This window comes from Falco cherrug, chromosome 1 (assembly GCF_023634085.1).
Source record: "Falco cherrug isolate bFalChe1 chromosome 1, bFalChe1.pri, whole genome shotgun sequence".
NCBI lineage: Eukaryota > Metazoa > Chordata > Aves > Falconiformes > Falconidae > Falco > Falco cherrug.
Genome location: NC_073697.1, coordinates 116488269 through 116503167, shown reverse-complemented (window position 1 = coordinate 116503167; position 14899 = coordinate 116488269). Strand labels below are relative to the sequence as shown.

Below are 14899 nucleotides of genomic sequence, written 5' to 3'. Positions count from 1 at the left end.
GGTATCTAAAAGACAAACACTACATTTTTTTCAAGATCATCTAACTTCTGAGAACCTATAACCCACCCCAAAATCAATCAACTCTTGTAAAACACTACTGAGACTGCACTGAGCATCTACTTCTAGCGGCAGGGAACGAACACACCATATGGTATTATTTAATGTCACAACCCAATTTGACTTTAAATACCGCCTATGGGAAAATTCAGGCGGCACTGTCTTCACGGCAGGAATTCCTGCAGGCTTTTGCGTGATCCATTTTACAAAGAATGCTACTGGAAAAGCTGAATGCACTTTGCTACGTAAAGCCATTTAGCTTTACGTGTGCAAAATAATAATACAAATAGTAAGCATATATTTACTTATAGAAAGAGGAGGATGTATTTATAGAAAGAATATTTTCTACTGACATTATGTCTGAAGCTTTGGGGAACCCAATTATGGTGAATAAGTAGGAAAAGTACCACAACAGATCACAATTTTGAAGAATCAGACTGACGGTAAGCTCAGCACAGTCCAACTGCAGACAGGTTTAAGGTGACCATATGATAAACGACTACATGATAAAATCTATGTTATTCCAGCAAACTGATGTAACCTTTCCCACAACGAATGACAAAATTAACGCACATCTTCATTTTGGCAGTGCCACATTCCTGGTCTTGCTACTGAATGGGACTGCGTTCCCAGGGGAATGTGGCAGACAGGGACACGGGGAGCAGCAGGGACTCCAGCGGAGCCCCACGGTGCACATCGGGGGAGACACTTCATTTACAGGTGCACAGAGATTACAGGAACCACCTTTCCCATCCATTACCTTGAAGTAATGACTATATAACAATGTGGGAACCTTTGCTGTTGCTCCTACGTATTTGCAAGCATAGCAGGGATCACCCATGGATCATCCTGCCTAACACGGTCCGTGATATTCTCCACGTGTGGTGACGTTTTTAACCTCAGGTTGAGTCATCTTCCTGATGGATTTAACCATTCCCAGGAATAAGGTTATAAGCGAGTCCTGCATGCGTACAAATGAGAGTTGAGTGCATGCACGTGCTCAAGCCCACGTGCTGAAATTACCCCGCTTAAACAAAACTTGCTATCAGTGTGCTCTAAAGCCAAGAAATCTGGCAGCAGGCACCATCTTCATGTTTCATCATGCTTGTGACACCACCCAAACTGGGGAACGAATGAGACTCAGGCAGGCGGTGAGGGTAGAGAGGGTAGAAGGTCAAGGAAGCAGCAGCAGAGCCAGCAAAGGGGGCTCTGGCTGCAGGACCCAAACCTGCACTCTCCCCCTCCCAGCCAGCAGCTGTGAACCCCCCCGGAAAAGTGACCACCTTGTCCCTCTCCAGCGGCTGGCCAACACAAATCAATGGATATTCACAGTTGTCAACTCGGCTGAAGCCTGTGCTGCATTTTAATGTTCATCCACAACGGATCCAAAAAAACTACCACTGTTCCACAGAGGAGGAATCCTTCATTGAAGACTGCAGATTAAATGCTCAAAAGTTAAGAAATATGAAAGCATGGAGATCAAAAACATCAGCATAGCTTTTCATTATTAGTTCACATCCAATTCCCCAGAAGTCTCACTTGCTGGGGCGGTGCAGCCTGCAGGGGGTTTGCTCGCCCTAAGTCTCTATCTGGGGCGACTGGACGGAGCGCCTGACCCCCTTCCCACTCCCACCAACTCTCAAAGCCCTCCAATTTTATTATCAATATTCCTGAAGCAAACTCAGGCTGCTCAGCCAAGAGTTACTCACACAGAAGAGGAAGGGACTTCAGGACGAAAAGGAGTTAGTTGACGTGTCTTTTGATTAGCCAGAGCGTGCTGGCACGGTGCGAGGCAGCTCATCTGTTCGCCGTTAGGTAGCAGCTAAGGGGCTACCCCTCCTCCTCTGCTTGCTCCGCCTGACCTGCAGCAGCAACAGTCACGGCCAGCTACAACCGGAGTTGGTGGAGACCCTGGTTCAGAAGCAGGGTGCAGAGGTGCCTCCTGTGCGGCAGCTCCAAGCCCCCTGCACGGACCCCGGCAGCTCCCGTCAGAGGGCCAGGTCAGATCTTCGTGGCCACAATGTCACCCTTGACGCGTTGGATGCTTCACAAAGAACCTCTATAGGAAACCGCGAGTACCTCCGGAGAAGGGAAAGCACCTCGTTTGGATCCAAACCCAGTGATTGCTTCTGACAGCTCAGCATTTTGCTAATGGTTTGTTTCACTGTTACATTTCAGAGACAATTATGCTAAATGAAGAAAAAATGTCATTTGACATCAGACTGCTAGAGCAATGCAAGGAAAAATTCTATAGAGCTAAAGTCTTCTCTCCTGAAAATGTGCTGGGCCGTGCTCAGTTTTGTCTTTTTTTTTTTTTTTTTAATAGACACAGTATTTATTTATATTTGCAAAGTCTGACTGCTTTGAACTTACTTCCAATTTAAACTTGTCCATGTGAGGAGATTCTGGCTCATTTCAGAGTATTTAAGGTTATGGATAAAGGTATTCCATGTGTGACGGATAAAATCAAAATAAGGTGCAAGTTTTAAACTCAGTGTGTCTCAAACACAAAATGACTAAAATGAAGAACAGTTTGACAGAACACCTGAAAGAATTTAAACTTATGCAGTAATTGGTATAACCTGACAATACCATAATGAATGTATGAAATATTTCCATACATTTAATATAGTAGTTAACCCCTGAACAGAATACAAAACTTGAACAAGAAAATTATCAGCCTGCAGAGTTAAGTAGTCAAAAAATGTCTGTGTCTGTCGTACACAGACACGGCTGCTCCTGAAATTAAGACTGCTGTATGACTTAAATCTGAATTTTTTTTGCTTTTTAAAATCTGACAATCTGAATAATCTGTTACTGTCAACTGTACGCACGAAACTACATATCCAATTGAACTACAGTTACGAAAAATCCTTTTATTTGCAATGCCCTAGATTCTTTCACTGAGCTAGTTGCTATTACATGTCAGCAAGATGCCATTTATCAAACTTTTCCCATTTTGCTCCCAGATGTTCAGTAAAATTCTCTCTCCACTTGAAATTATTTTCCCCTGATATTCTAGAAAAAATGAAAAAAATGTGCATCTCAAATATCATTCCAAAGGAATGAAAGAGTAAACTCAAACATACTATCTCATGCCAGGCCAACACAGTACCGCCTGTTTTAGCAAAGAGTAAATTCAGTAAGATGAAACCTGGATAAATAAATATTTTAGAAGCACTCAAGAGGCTTTTTCCTCAGGAAGTCTGAATGCATCAGTTCAGCTGGACAAGGCAGAATATTATCTGCCCTAGGTATCTGGGAAGCTAGCCATCAAAGGGACAGACAGAGGGTTAAATCCACAGCATCTAAAAATCCCTGAGCGACAAAACTTGGCAAAAGCTTTCAAAACCCTAACCGAAATTTTAATCAGTATGCATGAACATTTAAAACATGATGATGGAAAAAAATAAATCAGGCCAGCTAGTACTTTGTGGTTTATTTCTCTGGCAGGCTCATCAGACTCTTTGTGTAGATCTCGTCTAGTTAATATACAGTAATTATATCTTAAACATCTAACAATTCTTAGATTAGCTGTCACATTAATGCTTATAGCTGTTTACACTCATGGTTTGGTTTTTTTTTTCTTCTCTTTTTCTTTCAGCTTCTTAAAAACAAAGTGGAAACCAGCATGAAGTGAAATGTTAAAGAACATTTAATTTCTTCAAGCTACCTGCTGGAACCAGGAGCGACTGCAGAGGGTAGCTAATCATTCAGACCTCCTGGGGGACACATCGACTAATAATTTGATTTGGACTAAGCCAAGACTCCCTTAGCATCACCTTGCAGATGCAGACGGCATTACACTGTGCTGGCACTTTTAGGACGAACATGATATGGAAAGAGTGAGAGGGTGTCCCGTGCCTTTCCAGGATGCCCTCTCGCTCTTTCCGTATCACCAGTTAAACACCAACACCACTTATTAAGTTTTCAAAACCAGCGGCCTGCCTATTTGCAGTTAATTAAGCCAGTGGAGCGGATGGAAAGCCCTGAGCACGTGCTGCACTTGCCATCCGTGGTCATTCCTGCGGGAGAGATTTTAACTCCTGAATTACGACAGTTCAATACCTTTACTCCTGTTCACATGAAAACATAAATAGAGTGCATTAAGAGGAACAATATGTCATCTAGTTTATCAAACAGATCACCCACACTTGGGCTAGTAAACATCTCTCATGTACCGCTCTGGATTTAGAGCATATCAAGCACCAGCCTGGCCCCTGTCCAGGGCCAGCTCTAATCTGTGACACATGGTGGAAACAGCAGCGGCTGAAATAGGCAACCGGTCTTCCATGTATTGACATAACATTTTACTCTAATGCTAAACACATATTTACATCAGAACCGATAATCCCATGCGTCTAAAGATGGAGCGGAACCCTGCTATTAAAAGATGATTTAATTCAAGGCAGCTCGGTGGGCTTCCCATTGCAAAGCCACCCCTGCAGCTGAGCAGGCTTCCACGTGCTCTTTGGCAGCAGAATTGTCCTCTGCATGGAGGTATTTCTCTCCGCAGCCTCTGTGAAGGGCAGTTCAGGTGAATCTGTGGCACTAATGAGCGAATGAAAAGACGAGGCTGTTGCCAAAGACCAGTCACCACCTCCTGCACTGAAGTGCTGCTGGTCTCCAAAATCCTCTGTGCCCTGCACCGCACTGGGCAGGTGGAGACGAGTTACAGGGGTGGGTGCAGGTGGTGGCCAAAGCCTCTCCTCAGCTAAAAATCTCTTGCTACAGACCCAAGCAAACACTTTTAATACAATGCAAATAATGACCAGCACAACTGGACTCCCCACTTGAGCACTTCACTGCATGTCTACAGCCAGGGGTGAAACTGGGCTGTACAGGGCAAGTGTTGCAAGTACTGGCCTTGTTGAATCAGATGCTTCTGAGGTTCTCTGATCTCCTCTGCTCTACAGTAAGGTCTGATCCTCTTTGGGTTTCTTTGGCATTGCCAAAGAGTAAATAGTTAAACCAGAAACATACCGGAAAACACATGCTGGAAACCAAAACGGTGCATGAGCCAGGGAGGAGCAGGTGGACCAAAACCAGGTGGGGAACACAGTGGCAGAGCGGAGTCTGGGTACTCGCACCACAACCTGAGGACGCCTGGGAAGGTGATGTCCAGAAAGCCATTCCTCACAGCTGGCCATGTGGCCTCCAAATTCATCAGGTTTTAGCACTAGCCCTTCACGCGAGGTCTCCTCATTTTCCCATGCGTTCAAAGGAAAGCCGCTGTAAGCAGCACTGGAAACCCATCAAGACCACGAAGAGTTGAGCTCCATCCTTTGTGAGTGCTCTTTCCCTCTGTATTACTGAATTATTTCTATTTCTCGTGTTCTCAGTGATTTATCTCACAACGTGATAAAGTAATATATAATTACATAAAAGGAGAAGAAAAACATAACATATGATTTATGGTAAATAAGATCAAAGTCAAGATTATTATTATAGGTTTTCTGCTGGTTTCCTTTCAATCACTTTTATATGAAAACAACAAAGAATAATTAAAGTATATTACAAAGGTCTTTTTATTCAATTGTACACAGATGTGACTAAAAAAAAAAGCTAAGGGGAGGATTTTCAAAAGCACTCATGTACTGATCTAACACTATTCTCACTGAAGTCAACAGCAGTTCGACTTCAATGAGAGCAGAGACAGACCAACACTGAGTGATTCTGAAAATCCCACCCTAATTGTACAAACAAGGGAAGGCTTTAGAGATTGCTGGCTTGGAGATTGTATATTTGAGAATCATAAAGGGCACACAGCACCTGTTTGTCTTCAAGATATGAAAATAAAGCAAGGCAAATACTTTAAGGATTAGAAATTGCTTTTTTTTTTTTTTTTTTTTTAAAGGCAGTATCTGTAAACCCTCTGGCTCTGCAGTTCCCAGTCTAGCTATAGATCTGCTTTAATATTTTCCATTTCAAAGAGGATTCTAATTAAAAAAGAGATTGATGTAAGCCTGAACAATGTTACTTACAGATAGAGAAGGGCAGCTAAACCCCAAACTGTCATGTCCCAGTGAACCCAAGAAAGGTCTGCTAGGTAAAGCATCTGTCACAGTTTAATTTATTATTTTTTTAAGAAAGCTTCCACAAAAGACACATTCTTCTTATTAGCCAGTGTTTGGAAGCCCATTGTTGTGTACAGGAAAGAGAACAGGAGGTAACTGAAAGAAAATGTTGGTACCTGCCCCTTCAGAAACATATTTGCAGGATGGAGAATGCAAAGGCTCACAGATCTCAATTAGCGCTGACTTGTCCCCTCACGACCTGCCGTGCGGGCTCTGCTTTTAAGTGCTCAAGAGGTGACACGTTATTTTCTCGACCACTTTACAAGCATGCGACTTTCTAGGGATTCCCAGAGCCACCCACGGCCACCAACACTGAGATTTTGTTTAAGGTTTTGCGTTGCACTTAGCATTTAAGTGCACTTAGCAGGCAGCAGTGCCCAGAGCCGCTGGCACACTGCTCTGTATTTGTTTTCAGCTCATCCAAATCCTTCTAGTGGGTCTGACCAACAAACCAAGTGGTCATTAAACTCTTGCAGCTCAGCGGCCTCTCCACCAGCACTGGCCAAACAATATCCTTTGGCGATACCAGAAGTACCATTACAAGGAGCCTGAAAAGCACAGGACCCTGTTAACACTCAGGAGTGTCAAAGCAGCACGGTGCTAACACCCTGCTGCTCCATCCGCAGGTCCCGTCACAACGATGAGGGACTGGGACAGAGGGCAGGATGATGGATGCATCCCGAAACATGCCGCCTGGAAGTGCTGAAGCCCAGCTGGGTGAACCACCGTGGGTGTGGATGTGCTTGGGGCATTCACCTGGGTAAAAGCAGCGAGGGTGGAGGGAAAGACCATGGGTATGCATGCATGTGTCTGAGCATGCTGCAGTAAGCAAGGAATTAATGAAGCAGGAAAAGATAATTAAGGACTACATGCGGCCTTCAATTGTATGAATAACTTCAAATGAAATAATGGTGCATTTGCACCAAATTAGCTACTTTACCCCTATGTACAACATTTTTCTTCATCTTTGCATCAAATTTGCTAGCACCAATAAATGAAAAAAAACCCCAACCAAACTCATTTCATCTCATTTTCTTCAATGCATCTGATGTGCGAGACTTGAAATGGGAGAAAAGACGTGAATCTCCTGTTTCAGTAAACAGGAAACAGGTTGGGTGACAACCGATGAGCCCAGCTCTTCCCACTAGAATCTCATTTTGCTAAGAAGATACTGTAACAACCCCCAAATAATAATAAAAATAAAACCAGGCCTTTATAAGCTGTGCAATCTTGAAAACTGCTGACACTGTGAGCCACCTAAATAGCATATTCCTGAGGCGTCACGGAGGTCAGCCACAGCTTCAGGGGAAACGCAAGCTGGATGCTGCAGACAGGCTTTCACCTGATGTGATCCACCTTGGAGAACAGCTTTCATGGGAAGAAACACTGGTTTCTGGCCAGCTGCCAAAGGCTTCTAATAATATTAAATATTTACCACCAACAAGTCCTTTTTATTTAGCGCACAATTAATACAACCACAAACAAAGCTCCTTACTCCAAGCCTTCCTCCAGCCCTACTTCCACCAGGGAACTTGCCTATCAATGTGTTTGGGCTCCCTGAACCAAAGGGAGGAATTTCCGAAGTGCAGGACATATTGCACCGAATGCCTTCCCATCCTTTTCTTCTGGACATGGACTTTGTCACCATTGTGCTCTTCCTTTTCATCTTAAAATGAAAATTGCTAAAAAATGTTTTTCAGGTCATCTAACCCCAGTTAGATAAACACCTCATGTCCTTCCCTTGCTTTGGCCTAACCAGCTGCACCCAGAGAACAAACTGCTCTGACCAAAAATGCAACAGATTTCCCCTTGGAACTTTTAATTTTTTGATCTGGACACCCTGGATATGAAAGTAGGAGAGGGAAAGGGTGAGGCTGTGACTTGGCTCCCACTGCTGAGCTGGTGCATCACACACCCCAAGGCAGAAGCAGCAACACAGCGGCATCTCTGCCATTTATGGGTTAAACTGTTCTCCCTCTCCAGGCTCATGGAGATAAGGCAATGAAGCAGCAGTCACCTCTCTGTGCCTTGTGTTGCCCTGGTATAATCAGTGACAACTGAACCTACCCACCCACACGTCAACAACTGGCCTCTGACCACCCCAAACCTGTTACCTATCCATGCAGGATTTCTGCAAGTTTTTAATGATGGGTTATACTTAGATGTCAGATGCAGAGGTATATACTTTTTGCTTTTCAGGAACTACTTCATTTCTATATATTTTAGGAACAATTATTAGAGTTGAAGAAAAATACCACCTTTATGCCTACTAAAATACATGCTGAATCACTTCGCAAAGCCATTTTCTCAGATTCCTTTGCATTAAATCATATTTGTCACGATGCCAGCATGCCATGAGCGCAATGTATGATTTAAAAAACAAACAAAACTTCAAATAACAATCTCTTCGCTGAAGATAGGAATTGCACAAGGTCAGTATCTGGTTTAAGTTACGATATGTCCTAAAATACACAAGGCCAGGTCCTCTGGACATAGTGCAGCTGCTTTGAGCAATACTGCAGATAAAATCCGATACTGAAGATGGCTTAGACAAATTCCTGCGGTGGAATAAAGTTGTTACTCAGGAACTCTTGGGGAAGTATTTCTGCTGCCCAGTGCAAGTGCTTAAGTCAAGCAGGATCAAGAGTCAACCAGGAGACACGCATCTCCTCCAGACGGCAAGTGAGAGCCAACAGAGGCAGGAGCTTGCCTAACAGAGATGTAAAGCCTTTATTTCTCTCTAGTGCCCACAGAAGGACCCTGAGCTCCTGGCTTTAGCTAGGACAGTGGTAAAAGGGGCTGGTAGCCAGACAGCCCTCCAGACTATCAGTATCAGCTTTCCAGTATCTGCTTTCCAGTCCCCTGTGACAACCAGAGAGCTATAAAATACAGCAGCCTCGCTGCTTCTCGCTTCTTGCCCAGGAGATTCGAGTAAGGAAGTGGAAAGGTGAGATTTAAATCACTTCCACACATCTCCTGGCTCCAACCCATGAGTCTGGGATCCAGGTCATTTTAATCAGCTTTTTATAATTTGTCACTCAAATGATAAGAATACTAATCCACTGCAGTGTGGTTCTTGCCAGGCACCCGAATATTAATCCATGAAGTGTTCTCTTTTATCACACATAGACGTGTTGTCTTTAACTGCTTATGGCTGACACGTCCTGTTAGCAATACTTTTTTTCTTACAAGACAGACAAAAGCAGCACCATACATAAAGCAGCAGGCTTGCCTGCTTTTGGCTATGGAAAGGTTATTTATGTAGTCATACACACATATATTCCTTATTCAAAACACCTTTTAGTTTTGGAAATAAATTAACTCTCTTACTTGGAGTTACTGGCACCTGTGAAAAACCATTCGCTTTGGTCCATCTGTATTTGGCAAAAGAAAAATCTACAGCTCCTTCTGGCCAAGCTATTTTAAAAAACCCAACCCAAACCCAAACCCCACAATGAACGAAACCTGGGAACACTGTAATATAGCAAATAAAAAAGCCTAAATGTGAACAAGGGTGTAAAGTGGCATCAGCATTTACTGACATGCCTCAGAGACCCAGCATGGTAACACTGCCCAACTGTGGCAGAACTGACCGGCTGGACTTACCTGCAGCTCAAACCTTCTAATAAAATCATTCCTCAAGAGTTATTCCTTTAAAGTATTTAAAGAGTTGGTATCAGGAAGAGTTTCAAGTCACATTTTTTACATACGGGGCACATTTAGGGAATCTACCGGGTCTACAGCAGAGTTTACAAGTATCCGCTTCACAATAAAATTTAAAAACAACTTTTTCCTGTTGTTCAGATGTCTGAAAAGAGAGCAAGAAAACTCTGCGGGGGATTTAATCATTTACACTTCACTGGCAAGAGAACAGCCATCACTTCACTCCACCATGCGCTCTCAGTGCCAAAAGGAGTCTAGGTCCTAATATTCTGAAGAGCTTTAAACATATCAAAGGCAACTTGATGCGTCCAATGTTGTAACTTCATCTGTATGACAATGGTTTTATTTATTTTTTTTTAATCTTGGCAATAAAGCAAGTTCAGAGAAATCACTCTCCTCTCTCCCATCTGAACAGGAGTTAACAGAAAGCCACCAATATATTAATAATATCTTTTTTCTTATTAATTTCACAGGCCACAAAGGAAAGCCACATCTCTGCTGAGGAATGTGATAGTTACAAGATCTCCCAAAAGTCTACAGCTAAAGCCAAAGCCGCAGTTCTGTGAGCAGCGGGTTTTAACCGAGGGTCCTCAGGCTGCACAGAACAGGTTTGTATGCAATGTGGCAGGCCACCGACGTGACATTTTCAAGGCATTCTCTCCTCTTAAAGCTACAGCTGATCAAAAGACATGCACGAGATGCTCACAAAACTGTATTAAGTTTCTGGTCACGCCTAAGGATTTTACCCACAGTGAATTAGTTTCAGTAAGGGATGTCTCTTCATAAATACATGGTTTTATGCAGAATGTGTAGATCTGCTAAATAAAGTAACGAGATACAATATAACAACAGATATCCAAAGTACTTAGCACCAGCTTTGCAGCTAAAGTTTAGCCACCATCTACTTTCTCCTTTTATTTATGCATAATTCACTAACCATTAATTGAGGACAGCCATCATTACAGCAATTCTGGTAAGGGCTGGATGACAAACCTATACACTGAGAATTCAAGTTATACAGATATCTCAAACCAGTAATTAGGTCTCACCTTTCCTTCCCCTTCGTTAAGAATGAAAGTGAAGCAAAAGTCTCACGATAACCCATTAGAAAGCACAAACACCCAAACCTGTTGCAGGGGCATCACATCATCCATCTTTCTAAAGCTGTCAAGAAATGTTTGTCATTCCAATACTGCTTGCATCTCCCAAATGCTAAGATAACACACCCATCAATCTCAGCTAGAGTTAAAAGAGGAGTTGAAAAATAAATAGTTCTGAGTCATGTTACTAAGAGGGATTCTACACACTATTAATTTTAGCTTGGAAACCAATTAAGAGACCAAAACAGCATTACCTCCCCCTGCTTTTTAAGATATAATGACCTATTCCCTTGTGTAAATTTATTTATTTTGTGACAATGATCCTTTCAAATGCTTTAGAAGCTTAAATAATGAAAAATTCAATCCTGGCTTCTGGCAACAGGAATTCTTTTGCCAAAAGGAGGCACAGATACGGACAAGACAGCATGGTTCTCCCTATTTTAGAAGGCCATTCTTAAAATAAAAGAACAATAATAAGAAACATAATGACATATAAGCAAAACTTGTCCTAAGCACTGCATAAGCATCAATATGCTGGAATAAAGCTGTGCTTTCCACTCAAAACCTGGGGCAGCCTTTGTCCCCTTGGACCCCACTGTGGCTTCTGGCTCTCGAGTGCCACCAGCCACGGCAGAACTTCCCTACACCAAAGCAGTAATTGAGTGTGCAAACCTGCACAATCCTTCTACAAAAAGGTTATTAAAGCATGACAAATAATAACAAATTAAAGCAACGCTGCTGCCTGACTCCTGGAGCTCATGCAATGGATATTACTTTTACCTAGCAGTGAACTTGCAGGAGCTTTTTAATATTGACAGGGAAATGCCACTCTTGTCAGATTTGTCTTCCAGGTGCCTCAAATGTCACCTTTGTTTGCTAAGTGCTAGTCCAATATGAAGTTTTCTGAGTATCTATGGGGATGAAAAATAACCAACCCTGTACCTCAGTGGCCTGATTTCCCCTGGGTGCCAGTACCCACCTGAGAGCTTCTGGGGGACTGTTTCCAGCTCGTTTCACCACCACAGAGATTTGAAAGCGTTGACTATATAGGTCTCACTAAAGTTGGAGAGCTGGGACTTGTGCTTTATTCATGACAAGGAAAAAAGAAAAAAAAAAATCATCTGGAATCAACAGGAGATTTGACTGAGGGTCTTTGTGCAAGGGGTTAAAGCCAGATTCTGCCTCATGGGAGTTTTTGACATTGTGTTCGTTTTCCATGGAACTAACCCCAGAATCATAAGTCTTTCTGTGATAATGAAAGTATATTACAGTATCTAGTCATTGATAAAAACTTTATTCAGGAAAGTAGGAATATATGCATAAGAAGGCAAAAGTCCAGAAGTCCATCATCAGGGTACCACTGATCAAAGCAGGCTTTCACTGCTGGCAGGTATAGGATAAAACAAAGAATTTAATTTGTCCCAGAGCCCAGATCAGCGTATGATGCCACTGACCTCATATATGTATCCATGTATAAGCATAAAAAATTAAAGAAAAAAAGCTATCGGGTCCTCTCAAGAAAGGACTGTAAAATCAAATCAGTTATTCCCATGGAAACTCTTGAAACAAAAAAATCATTACAAACTGGAACTAAAATGAACACTGTTGTATTCCTATGACCAAAATACATCTATCTCGTTTAGACATCTACTTTTGGGCCACATTTCAGATTCTTCAGTGAGGGAAGTGTCTGCATATATTCTCGAGAAATGCTAGATTTCAATTTCAAAACCAAGCTTGCAACAAAAAGATCTTATTCCAAAACAAAAGTACCCACAAAAGACATCCTGAGAAAGAAAATTGTGCTTTAAAATTCACATACCAGTAAAATTCAAATTAATTTTCCTAGGTAGGCAAGTCCTTAAGTGTATACCTCCATTTAATTATGCTGCAGTTCCTGTGTGGACAAGTCCCAAGATGCTCTTACATGATAATCATTAAATATGAAGTGGTGAAATGAATTGCAACATTTAGTAATGCTTCTTATGAAGTAAGATTTATAGAGGAAGCATGAAGTAAAACTCAAAAAAGCACATGGTTACCGTGTCTGCATGTTGTACTGTAAAAAAACCCAGACAGATATGAAAATAGCCTTTGAAAATTATGAATAGCTGGGCACAGGCATCTTACCAAAACTCCTGCTGCAGAAGGTAATGCTCAGCACACCTACTTATTTAATCCACATAATAGAAGTATTAAAATTAGAAAGAAATCTAATTACATTTTACAAGTCTTTTAAACACTGAACGAACACATCATGAAAGTAATTGACGGAATTGTGCTATTTAGTAAAGATAATTTTCTGCGTAGCTCTACGTTCTAGCCCTTGTTTAAACTGAATGGTGAAAAACTATATAAAAAAAAATTCCAGTTCTGAAAAACAATTATCTGTTCATGGCTACAGAAATTATACAAATGCAAAATATCTCAAATTGTGGTCCCAGAGAACAAAAGAAAGAAAGAAAAAAAAAAAAAAAAGACTAAACTGCAATCAAGCAAAAGAAACTCAGAACGCAAGTGCCTTGCTGCAGCACAGTGCAGCTGGGCATCCGACCCCTTTGCACACCTGGGCAATTTCTCTCTAAACACACACTCATCCAAACAGAGGTTTAAACTGTATTTTCTACACTGAAACATACACAAAGCAGGTTCTGAGGATTGCTCATAGGGTTTATAAGCACTTCATTTACACACAAGCATATGCATTTACTATATAAATATTTATAGTTTGGCAGTTCCCTCTCCCAATCTGCATGGGTTTTCTCTGTTGAGTTTCACCAGCGATATTTCCTCTGAATTTCCACATTTCCAGATGCTTTGCTCACACAGCCTTGATGGAGAACAGTTGTGCCTATTAGCAGACAAGCTGCTGACAACTAAGCCGAGCTTCTAAAAGCTGGCAGAGAGATAATCTGGCACCGAGATCTGATAAGTTTGAAGAGAAGAGGCACGGTGGCCTGCAAACACCAAGAAGCCTGTCCTTAGGATGCTTCTCATCTCACTCCAGAGTACTGCAGTCAAATCAAGGAAAAACCTTAGTCAACCATCCCATGGCCCAGCACCACTCAGCTCTTAACAGACAAAGCCTTCTACTGAAAACCGAAAGAAAATGGTGCTCCATGAAGTCAGACCCTCCACAAGAAATTGTATTTACAGATAACATTTAATAGAGTTATATTTAAAAGGGGTTGCTTCTCCTGCTTGTTTAAAATACGACAAAGGAAAAAAAGTGTTATTTAATTTTGCTGTATCCTCTTGTCTTTCCCTCCCACAAATAAGGAGTATAATCTTCATTTTACAAAAGAAGATGCAAAAATCCCCCACCAGATGCACCTGGGAGTGCAGGAGATGTGCATTCTCGGAAACGCTTTGAACAGCAGTATTCCCGCTATCGCCAAGGTACTACAGGACATCAAACTACAGGACAGGAGTCAAACCCACCACGAACCAGTTAGCAAGGTGTCTCCACCCCAGCCCCTCGGTTCTCAGCCACCGTGCAGAGCACATGTGAACGATTTGCAGAGATGCCCCAGCCAGCGCTTGCCTTCATATCCAGGGGGAAAAAGTAATCCCACCGTGTGCCCCCAGCTCATATTTTCCTAATCTCATGGTCATCTATTTCTAAGGTAACACCAGAGATTAGGGGGGGTGGGGGGTGTTTCAGTTTTATCTCAACTTGCTGGGGCAGGTCAGTGCAACCGGCGCAGGCACGCTGGGAGCTTGTCCTAGGCTGGCCCCATCAAGGACAAGTTCAGGCAACATCGTGCTTGATCTGTCCCAGCAGAAATGTCACCATAGCTTCCCGAAGGATGAGCCGTACTAGTGCTGTGCCAGACCAGACAGTGGTTTTATTCAGACAGCACTGGAATCCTTCCAGGGTAGATAAAATCTGCATTTTTCCATGCAAAGAACTAAAATACTCATCAAAAATATAAGACCTCATTTATATTCTTATACTCCCCCTCAGGCATTCAGTTTTGGCCACTGTTGAGAGACAGAATT

At 42.3% G+C, this 14899-nt stretch overlaps 1 protein-coding gene across 1 annotated transcript in view; it reads right to left on the bottom strand.

Moving 5' to 3' along the window:
* The window catches only part of LOC102050069 (protoheme IX farnesyltransferase, mitochondrial), a 106365-nt gene that overhangs the window by 34910 nt on the left and 56556 nt on the right, over nt 1–14899 (bottom strand). The gene's annotated exons all lie outside the window — the stretch shown is intronic.